Source organism: Mastomys coucha, unplaced genomic scaffold (genome assembly GCF_008632895.1).
Source record: "Mastomys coucha isolate ucsf_1 unplaced genomic scaffold, UCSF_Mcou_1 pScaffold22, whole genome shotgun sequence".
In the NCBI taxonomy this organism is placed as follows: Eukaryota; Metazoa; Chordata; class Mammalia; order Rodentia; family Muridae; genus Mastomys; species Mastomys coucha.
The window spans coordinates 66,081,917-66,092,885 of NW_022196905.1; the positions used below are offsets into that span (position 1 = coordinate 66,081,917).

At 44.1% G+C, this 10,969-nt stretch overlaps 1 long non-coding RNA gene across 1 annotated transcript in view; it reads right to left on the bottom strand.

Annotated features, from left to right (window-relative positions):
- LOC116070138 overlaps nt 1–9,417 on the bottom strand; it is a 16,872-nt gene extending 7,455 nt beyond the window's left edge. The window contains exon 1 of the long non-coding RNA XR_004110289.1: nt 9,357–9,417. This is a non-coding gene — a long non-coding RNA (uncharacterized LOC116070138). The remainder of the gene's footprint in view (nt 1–9,356) is intronic.
- Nucleotides 9,418–10,969: the final 1,552 nt, after the last annotated feature.

Here is a 10,969-nt window from a genome sequence, read left to right on the forward strand (position 1 = left end):
AAGAAGAAGAAGAAGAAGAAGAAGAAGAAGAGGAGGAGGAGGAGGAGGAGGAGGAGGAAGAAAAGGAGTATGGAAATCAAGAGAGGGAAGAAGAGGACAGGACAGTGCAATCTGAGGACCAAGACCTACCTGTGTTCAACCATTTAAGGGCCTTAGAAAGAATGCCCATGACCTAGGTCCCCCCATACCCCACATATGTAACAGATGTGCAACTTGGTCTTCATGTGGTTCCCAAACAACTACAGCAGGGACTATCTCAAAAGCTGTTCCCTGACCGTGGGATATGTTCTTCTAGCTGGACTGCCTTGTCTGACCTCAGTAGGAGAGGACACACCTAGCCCCACAGAGTCTTGATGTTCCAGGGTAGGGGGATATGGGGGGGGTCCTCCACCTTCTCAGAGGAGAAGGGGAGGGAGGGGAGGGAGAGGATTATGGGAAGGGTGACTGGGAAGGGGGCAGTGAGCAGAATGTAAAGTGAATAAATAAAAATAGTTGAAAGAAAGAAAGGTCATGAAGTACAAGAAGCAGAGAAGCGCAATGATCTAGAAGTAAAGTGAAGTAATGTTTAAAGAAAAACAATGATCCAACCAAATGCTACTAAAAAGTCAAACAGAGCCGGGCACGCCTTTAATCCCAGCACTTGGGAGGCCTCTAGAGGCAGGAGGATTTCTGAGTTTGAGGCCAGCCTGGTCTACAGAGTGAGTTCCAGGACAGCCAGGGTTATACAGAGAAACCCTGTCTTGGAAGTCAAACAGGATGAGAGCTGATACTTGGCCACCCTCATCCAGCCAAGACAGAGGTTCCTGTGGGAACCTAAAAGGAGTGGCCTTGGAGATATCTGTTCCTGCATCCAGTTGCTGCAGTGATGCAATAGACTGTATGAGGTGAGACGCTGGAAAGCTGGAGGGGGAGTAAACTGAGCTCAAGCAGTAACCACAGACATCTCAGTAGGGAGAAGCAGCAAAAGGAAGCCTTTAATGAAAGATGCCACAGATAATGTATATCCAGCTGTGTGCCAACAAGCACAACCAAGAAGGAAACATTAATAAGCACAAGGATGTTGCTGCATGGTAACAGGTGATGAGCCAAAAGGACAGATGTGATGTACATGTGCAGATCTTGGCTTCAGAGGGTAGTACCCATGGTATAAGCAAAGACAAGAAGAACGTGCATAGCCTCAGATGCCAGCAGACTGGCAGGCTAAGTAAGGAAACACGATGCCATCTTCTTTCCACCACTCATTTCCTTAAACAGGAAAGAAGGTCACTGTCTGAAATCGAGACCTGAGGTAGGAACGGCCGATTTTGAAGAAAATTCAGAATCAGAAATCCAAGAGGGTGGCAAAGAACAAGGATGTTGGCAATCATGAAGGACTGACTTGAAATCTGTGGTTAAACCATTATTCCACTGACCCTCTGGCCATGTTCAAGTACTCGGTGCTGCTCAGAACCAGATGGGGATTAGAGTTCACCTGGGGCTGGCTTTCCTAGGGAGTGAGATGGAAAGAGAGAATGAGGTGGTTATGGAGGTGTGAGGAGGAATGACTGGCTGCCATAAGCTCAAAAGGAAGAAGAAAGCATCTCACTGTACAGATAGTCAGGGAAGAAGCCGTGGATCGCTGGACTAGCTGCTTCAAAAGAGCTGGTCAGGGTAGGGATAGTGAGGCTAGAAAGAGAAGACACGTCCATCATGAGAATGTGGGATTCTAGCTGGGCAGTAGTGGCGCATGCCTTTAATCCCAGCACTTAGGAGGCAGAGACTCTGAGGATTTCTGAGTTCGAGGCCAGCCTGGCCTACAGAATGAGTTCCAGGATAGCCAGGGCTATACAGAGAAACCCTGTCTCAAAAAACAAAAAAGGGTGGGGGGAGAGAATGTGGGATTCTGGAAATCAAGATTTTTTTTTTTTGAGGCAATATGGTTATGTGCTAGTAAGTTCTCTAAGGTGTGACCATCAAGGTGTTTGGTTGAAGTCGAATGAGTGACAAGAGTAATGGAAATAAGGGGTTTAGGGGCTAGGGTACTTAAAAGGGAAATTTTGTGGATGTTGAAGCCACCAACTGTTGTGTAAGAAACTTTCTGGGGAGGCACAACACACATCTACTCACCACAGATAGGGAGTCCAGGTCATACCAAAGTGCTGATACCACCAAAGTCCAGCTCAGTGAACCAATGAGCTATGCTTTGGTGACTTACAGGAATATGGGTGAGGGGTCTTACAGGATCAAAAATTACTCAAAGAGGCCCATTCCAACAGAGGTGATGGCTCATAAAATCTGGGAACCTGGAGCACACTGCACAGACTACACACAGCCCAACAGACTGGAGAGTGTCCTCTCAAGGTGCCTCAGTTAATCTAAAACTCTTCCAGGAGGCTGTGGTGGTTTCTGCTGCTTTCTGGCAGCTGGTCCTGGTCTCAGAATCTTTTTTGCAGCTTTTTCCTTCCCTCTGAGAGTCATTGCAGTTCAGCTCATCTGGCTCTTCATGGATCCTCTGCTCCCAACCGAGAGTCTTAGCAGCTCAGCTTTCTTTTCTCTGAGAGGAAGCTTTTGTTGTTTACTGTTGCAGGGAGGGGCCTAGTGAATTTGATCAGTTTCAGGGACTTCCTGAAGCCATCTTGAGTTGTTTACCTTTAACAACTAGCTGGAGTAAATGGAATCCATCAAGTGTAGGAGTATGGGAGTAGGGGTGGGGAGAGAGGGAAGGTTAAGAGTATGCTAAGACTGTGGATAAATAAGACTAGTTAGCAGGAGACTGATTGATGGATGGCCTGTAATGAGGAGGAGTAGTAGAGAGCTGGGTGTGATAGTGCTATTACAGCACTTGAGAAGTGGAAGCAGAATGATCAGGAGTTCAAAACTAGCCTCACCACACTGAAATAGCAAGTCTGAGGCCAGCCTGACTGGGCTACTCGACAAATAACAAAACTTAAAGAGCAGTGCCTGAAAGAAGTTAAGGGGTTTATTGTTTGTCCTTTTAAACAGTTGTCATTTTTTGTTTGTTTGTTCCTTGGGACAGGATCTTGCTTTGTAGCCCAGGCTGGCCTGGAATTTGTGATCCCCCCTCCAATCTCTCTCCTTCCTTCCTTCCTTCCTTCCTTTCCCTTTCTTCTCCTTTTTTTTTTTTTGTTTTATTTTTATTTTTGTTTTTGTTTTTTTAGAAGGAGGAACACAAATGCAGTAAGGAGAAGCAAGGACATCACTTCCAGGTCTTGTGTAAGTGGTGTGTTTGAGACAGCATGGCTACAGCTTGAAAGGACCTGGGAAAGGGTATAACCATAACCCTCAAAGCATGGAGTGGATGAGATTCCTCAGTCTCTTGGCCTTGTTTGTTCTGAGGTATATAAAGCTTTGACCTGATGGAATTCATTGTGGTGGCCACTAAAGAGAAGGTGGGTTTCAGTCTTCGTTATTAGTGTCTGCTTTGTTAGCTCATTTCCTAGCATCCTATAGAGATGGGCAGGTGGCGTAGTCTCATAGCCTTGCTGGCCACCTGTCTCTCTCTCCCTCTTCTTTGGGTGGTATAATAGAAGAGAGAGAGCTGACTTTGCCTAGGCCAGTGACATTCTCATGGGTGTTTCAGTCCCTCTCAGCCCATAGATAATTGCTTTTAGTCATCAAGGACTAAGGGAAAGTTTTCCTCCAGTGTTTAGAGGGACGAGCTGTGGCTCTAGGCATATCATCACCCCCGGGGCTACAATTGCTTCTTCCCCTAAAAATCCTCAGATGAGATGAAAAAGCACCAGCCTAGAGATGACATTTTCCCCCTGCACACCACCAGTAAAATGTGGTGTGACAACGGCTCTTGTCCTTAAAGGACCAAAGTTACTGCATATAAAAAGAAGTCTCACAATTGATGTTTGTTAAACGTGTTAAATTCCATGATTTAAAAAAGCAAGTATAAAAATAACTGTGTGTGCGTATTATTTTCTTCTACACAGTTGCCATCAGAATTCCCAGCATCGCTGTCAAACGCGTAGTAACATTCTCATTCTGTCCGAATATAGTTTAAAAATACAAAGAAGCCAGTAGAGATGAAATTAGCAACAGCTTCAAAAAACAAAACACAAAGGAGAGAAAACTTGCAGGCTACTAGGTGATTAGCCAACAGTGCGCTGTGCTGGATAAACATTAGGAGGAGGAGGGTTCAAAGAACTGAAACTTGTCCCAACAAGCTTAATGCTATTCCGAGAGACTAAGTAAGAGCTTTGCACCTCCCCAGCCTTCTGACATACGTGCAGAACACGGAATGGCATCAGGAGCAACGGCTCTTTTACTTCACCCTTCCTAGCTCAAGACCAAGCTCACTGGAATTTAGAATGCCCAGTTCCCTTCCACTTGAAAACTGATCAGCTCCTGGAGTCTTGTCCCAATGCAACGTCAGGTTCATGCAGGTGGTAGAAGCAGTCAGTCTCGAAACTTGCGCTTGTTGTCATGACACTCAGTAAGCCTTAATGAAGGCTGAATTCAAAGCACAGTGGGAAGACAGCTGCAGAACAGGCTTTGATGAAGAGGACTTGACGGAAAGGTTACTGCTAAGTGGAAAACGCACAGCTTTCGCATGTTCTGTCTTTTCTGTTCCTGTGACCCCACCTAAGCGTGTTGTGTGGACTTGTCTCCCTTGAGAAAAGCCTCTCCTTTCTACATTTTTTCCCCTCCTCAAGTCCTTCCCAAGACTGCTGCCAAAACTAACTTCCTCTGTTGCCATTCTAACAATGTCACTCCCTTCCGAAAATTCCCTTTAATGGCCTCCACTGCTTTTTTGTGCTGGGGGCAGCCTTCTTGCCCTGCCTTGAGGACAAACACAGTCCTGCCCAGATTTATTTAGAGCTGTCTGTTGCCCTTTTCTGCAGATCTACAGGCCATCTCCCTCTCTGTGTAGATAGATTCCATCTATCCCCCAGCTTCTTCACTTCTTTGTGCTATTGATGTTTCAGTCATAAATATTTTATTCAGTTTTGGTCAATAAGAATTCTTCATATTTTTAATACTTTTTCTCCTTCATTCTTTCCCACCCTCCCACAAATCATCATCATCATCATCATCATCATCATCATCATCACATGTGACTCTGAAGATGTCTTATTTACATTTTCCCTGAATTGTGAGGTTTTTTGGGGGGGGAGGGGGAGGGGGGTTGAGACAGGGTTTCTCTGTGTAGCCCTGGCTGTCCTGGAACTCATTCTGTAGACCAGGCTGGCCTTGAACTTAGAAATCTGCCTGCCTCTGCCTCCCAAGTGCTGGGATTCAAGGCATGCACCACCATTGCCCGGCTGGTTATTTTTAAAGAACTACCCAAATAACCATCACATTTAAACTTTCTGTCTAGTGAAAGCTGGACAACATCAAAACCGAAATACTCCTAAAGGGCAAAAATAATACTGTGGAATTTCCCTAAGGAATGGAAAGACTTCAGAATGAGTCACAGGAAAAACATCTAATATTATCATGGGCAGCTTCTAGGAAAGGGTCCCCACACTCAGCAGCAGTGAAGCCAGGGCTCTTTCTTTTGTTTCATCTTGCTTTGCTTTTTTGAGCAGAGTCTTACTTTGTAGCCTGGACTCTGAGCTCATTTTATAGCCCAATGCAGGTCTTGAACCTGTGATCCTGCTCTGCTGGTGAGCACTTGGTTGACTAGGATTTACCACCACACTTCTCTCTTTAGTTCCCCTTTGACATTTTGTTTTTAAGTTAACATAAAGATGCAATAGGTCTCACTGTAGTCTTTTCATTTATATATGCCCTCACACTCCATTCTTATTTGTTCTCCTTCCCTCCTTGCCCACCTGCCCTCTCTTTCTGCTCACTTTCCTCCCCCGCAATAATCCCTACTTCTCTCATGGTCCCTCCAATATCCCCCACTTTAAGAGCGAGCTTGGTTATTTGCAAATTTTGTGAATTTTTTTTTAGATTTATTTATTATTATATGTAAATACACTGTAGCTGTCTTCAGACACACCAGAAGAGGGTGTCAGCTCTCATTACAGATGGTTGTGAGCCACCATGTGGTTGCTGTGGTTGCTGGAGTTTGAACTCAGGACCTTCGGAAGAGCAGTCAGTGCTCTTACCTGCTGAGCCATCTCTCCAGCTCTGTGATTTTTTTCCCTTGTTCTTTAATCTCCTTAAACATGATCTTGTTTGGAAAGAGACGACAACCAGTAGCATTTATAAAGTTGAAAGTGCTATCTGCATACAGGACATTGGCATGTCTTGTTTTAAATGTCCCGTTGGTCTGAGTGCATTCTCAGCCTTTCCCCTGTTCCAAATGTGGCAGTTCTGATTGAGGAATTAGAAATGTCTCTCGTAGGTTCAGTCATTTGAACCTACTTGGTCCCCATTTGGCGAGGCTAACTGGGGATGTGGTCCAGCTTTGCCGGAGGAAGTGTGTCACAGGGAACACGCTGGCTTTGAGAGTTGATAGCCTCACCCCACTTCTCTTTCTGTTTCATATTTAAAGTTAGAGATAGGATCCCCTAGCTTCCTGCTTGGCTACCTGTTACTATGCTTTCTGACACAGACTCCCCCTCTGGAGCCATAAACCAAATGAACTCTTTCTTCCATAAATTGCTTTTGGTCATCGTGTTACTCAGGGTTCTGTAGAGGAAAAGAACTGAGAGAATCCACGTATGTATTATTAAGAAGGTTTATCAGAGTGGCTCACAGGCTATGGTCTGGCTAGTCCAAAAGTGACTGTTGACTAACAAAATAGCTAAGAGTAGAGTAGATTACAGTTCAGGACACTTGTCTCAGCTAGTCTTCAGTCTGTGTTGAGACCCAAAAGACAAAGGTTCTAATTCCAGTTAAGGAATTCCCCAGCAGCAGGAGAGATGAGCTTGACTGCCAGAGTGAGCGCAAGTCAGCAAGTGTCCTTTTATGTGGTTGCTACCAGAAGGTCTGGCCCAGATCAAGGGTGGGTCTTTTACCTCAAATGATCCAATCAAAAATAATCCCTCCCAGCTGCTAAGGTTTTATTTGATGCAAGATGCGGTCAGTTGACAAATTAGCCAATCACTGTCGCCATTTTCATCACAGCAACAGAAAAATAACAAATGCACTATACACTGAAATTGTTTGTTAATCATGTGGGGGTGGCTGGGTGGTGGTGGCACATGCATTAATCCCAGCACTTGGGAGGCAGAGGCAGGCGGATTTCTGAGTTCAAGGCCAGCCTGGTCTACAGAGTGAGTTCCAGGACAGCCAGGGCCACACAGAGAAACCCTGTCTCGAAAAAAAAAATCATGTGGGGTGTTTGGGGGTACATGAGCCGTGGTATGTAGGTGGAAGTCAGAGAACATCTCTTCAGGAGTCTCTTTTCACCTTGCTTTAAGGAAGGTTCTCTCTTGTTTCTGCTGTTGAGCCATGTAGCCCTGGCCAGCTGGCCTGCAGGCTCTTATATCTCCACCTCCAATTTCATTACAGGAGTGCTGGGATCACAAGTGACACTTTGTATGTGGGTTCTGGGGATTAGACTTAGATCAGCAGGCTTACATGACAAGCATTTTACCCACTGCGCTCTCCCTTTGGCTGTCATGCATCCTATCTGGTGCCAAAGCTGGTAGTATAGGTACACAGTGTCCTTTTCCAGGTGAAATGACTAAGACCCTCAGAGATCTTGAACCTTGTGGTGATTTGAATGGACCCCTTATAGATTCATGTGTTTGAATACTTGGCTCATAGGGAATGTCACATTTAGGAAGTATGTCATTGTGGGGGTGGGCTTTGAGGTCTCCTTTGCTCAAGCTCTGCCAGTTTGGATTCTAGTCCCCTCCTGGCTGTCTTCCAATCAAGATGTAGAACTCTTGGCTACTCCAGCACCATGCCTGCCTGCATGTTGTTTGCTTCCCGCCATGATGCTAATGGACTAAACCTCTGAAACAGTAAGCCAGCCCCAATGAAATGTTCTCCTTTAGAAGAGGTGCCTTGGTCATGGTGTCCCTTCACAGCAATGAAACCCTAAGACAAGCATTACTACCGAATTCATCATCATAGTCATCCTTGGCTCCAGATTATCCTCCTGGATACCAAAATCCATGTAAGCTTACAGGCCCTTATTCATATACCAACACTGTATTTGTACAGAACCGCTGCACATCTTCCTGTGTACTTAAATATCTAGATTTATTTGCAATGTCTGATAAGATGCAAAACTTATACAAGTAGTTGTTATGCTGCATTATTTAGGGGAGAATAATAACAAAAAGTATGTGCATGTCTAGGGCCTGTTTCCCTTTAAAGTTTGCTTCAACTCATGGTTGAACCCACAGGTAAAGAACTTACTGGTATGGAGCACAGACTGTCTTCCTCCAGGATTGTTTCTTGCTTTTATTTTTTCACCCGAAGGAAGGAAAGAAGGGAGAGAGGGAGGGAGGAAGGAAGGAAGGAAGAGAGGAAAGTTGACAAGATGGCTTAGCAGGTACAGGTACTTAAGCATAGAATTAGCTCCCAACTCCCCACAAAATAAAAGTGAACAAAGAAAACTGAAGATATTGCTACCAAAATAAGAAAGAAATGGGGCTGGCAAGTAGAACATCGTAATTATTTGCTATGGCATGGTAGATCCTCTCATGGTATATGATAGCTTTTTTAAAAATTTAGAATTAATGTATTTTGTTTGTGATATCTATCATCTATCTATCTGTCTATCTTCTATCTATCTGTCTGTCTGTCTGTCTGTCTGTCTATCTATCTATCTAAATTCTAGCATCTTTAGTGCTCAGCTGGTGCCAGATTTGTGAAGTTGCCTCTCACAGGATCATTTTATTATTTCCAATTGTGCATGCTTTCTCATTTATTTGGCAGTGCCTCTCAAGAAAGTAAATATGCTATTTGTTATGGGTTGAACTGAACCTTCCAAAAGCCTCAGAATATGGCCATATTTGGAAATGATGTCTTTACAGAAGTAACCAAACTAAAATTAAGTCATTAGTGTGTGTTCTAATCTAATAGGCCTGACATCCTGATCTGAAGAAAAAAAAAATAGTAAAAAAAAAAATTTGGACAAGAGATGGACGGACAGAGGACAGCTTAAGACAGCCCCAGGCCTACAGTGGGGTGTGTAGAAGCCAGGGAAACATACTCACAAATCCTTTGATAGCCCTTCCCTCTCAGTAGCAGGCAGTTCGTGACTATTACTGTCAACCTGACCCACTACCCATAGTGAAGCCATGGACCATAGATGAGAACTCATTACTGCCACTTTCCTAAACCAGTATAATCCCCACCTACATTCGAAATACATATTCTTGTATTCTAATACCCACAGGTAACTGTAGCTCCTACCCCTCAACCAGAGAAGCTTCAGATGGAGCAGATGGAGACCATTACAGAAATGCATAACTGGTCACAGTGCAGAGAACAACTTGACTGTGGGATACCCAGCCCCAGTGGATAATGCCTAAGGCTTGGGGAACATCTCAGAGGGGGCAGCTGAAAGAGTAGAAGAGCCAGAAGAAAGCTGGGGTGAGGTCGTGTTTTCCATCTAGAACAGGGAAGCTGCACCTATCTCAGCAGTATGGCTGCCTAAACAAGATCTGAACATTGACAAACTGGTTAGCATGCCAACATGGATGGGGGAAAGCTCACAAGGCCTCAGCCCTAGATGAAGAGCTACAAGTAATTAATGACTGCAAAGAGAGAAAGACTTATCTTGCCCAGGGATGAGCTCCCTGACTTGGTATCTAACACCAAGTGGTCAGCCCAAAATACCAAATGGACTCAACATGTTTTATTTGTATATTTGTATGCATGTATTAAAATTTGTATTGTTACATATATATAATATACACCTGTACATATATTTATTATATATATATATACATACATATATATATATGTAACAATACTAACTTTTTAAAAAAGATAAAAAAGCAGGTCAAAGTTGGGAGTAGGAAGGTGCATTGGGAGGAGTTAGGGTGAATATAATCAAAATACATTGTATGAAATTCTCAAATATTTTTTTAGCCAGGCAGTGGTGGTGCACACCTTTAATCCCAACACTTGGGAGGCAGAGGCAGGTGGAATTCTGAGTTCGAGGCCAACCTGGTCTATAGAGTGAGTTCCAGGACAGCCAGGGCTACACAGAGAAACCCTGTCTCAAAAAAAAAAAAAAAAAAAAACCAAAATTTTTTTTAAAGAAGAAAGTGAGCTTTACCCTCCTCTCCTCCCTTTTGAGTGTGAAGAAAGAGAGAAAGAGAGAGAGAGAGAGAGAGAGAGAGAGAGAGAGAGAGAGAGAGAGAAACTGGGAATGTTATGGGCTTTTGAAACCTCAAAGTATCTACTCCCAGTGACACACCTCCTCCAACAAGGCCACACCTCTTAATCCTTCCCAAAGTATTCCATCACCCAAGGAACTGTCTCTGTCATAAACAACTTCAATCCATTTCTCTAACCTCTTTTGCTTACACTGAATTTGTTTGAAAAAGATATAGAACGTTTACTAGAAACTTTCCTGTCCATTTTTTATTCATTTATCTATCATCATTGTCCTTCATCGTCACAGGTTTCTCTGTGTTAAAGCCCTGGCTGTCTTGGAACTGGGTTTGTAGATCAGGCTTGCCTTGAACTCTCAGAGCTTTGCCTACATCTGCCTCTCAAGTGCTGAGATTAAAGGAGTGCACCACCATGCCCGGCTCCTGGCCATTTTTTAAAAATGTATTTCCCATATAACAAGGTCAATGTAGTTTTGAGTCACTTTGGAAAAAACAATAATTATCGAGCCAGTAAGGAAGACTGCCACCAAGCCTGATGACTCTGGGTGGTTCCCTATGACTCACATGGTGGGCAGAGAGAACCACCTCACCCAGATTGTCCTTTCTTCTTCACATGTATGCTGTGGTGCGCGCGTGTGCACGTGCACACATACACACCAGCACACACACATATATCACCACACACTCACACCAGCACACACACACACACACACCAACACACACACACACCAGCACACAAACATACATCACCACACACACACACC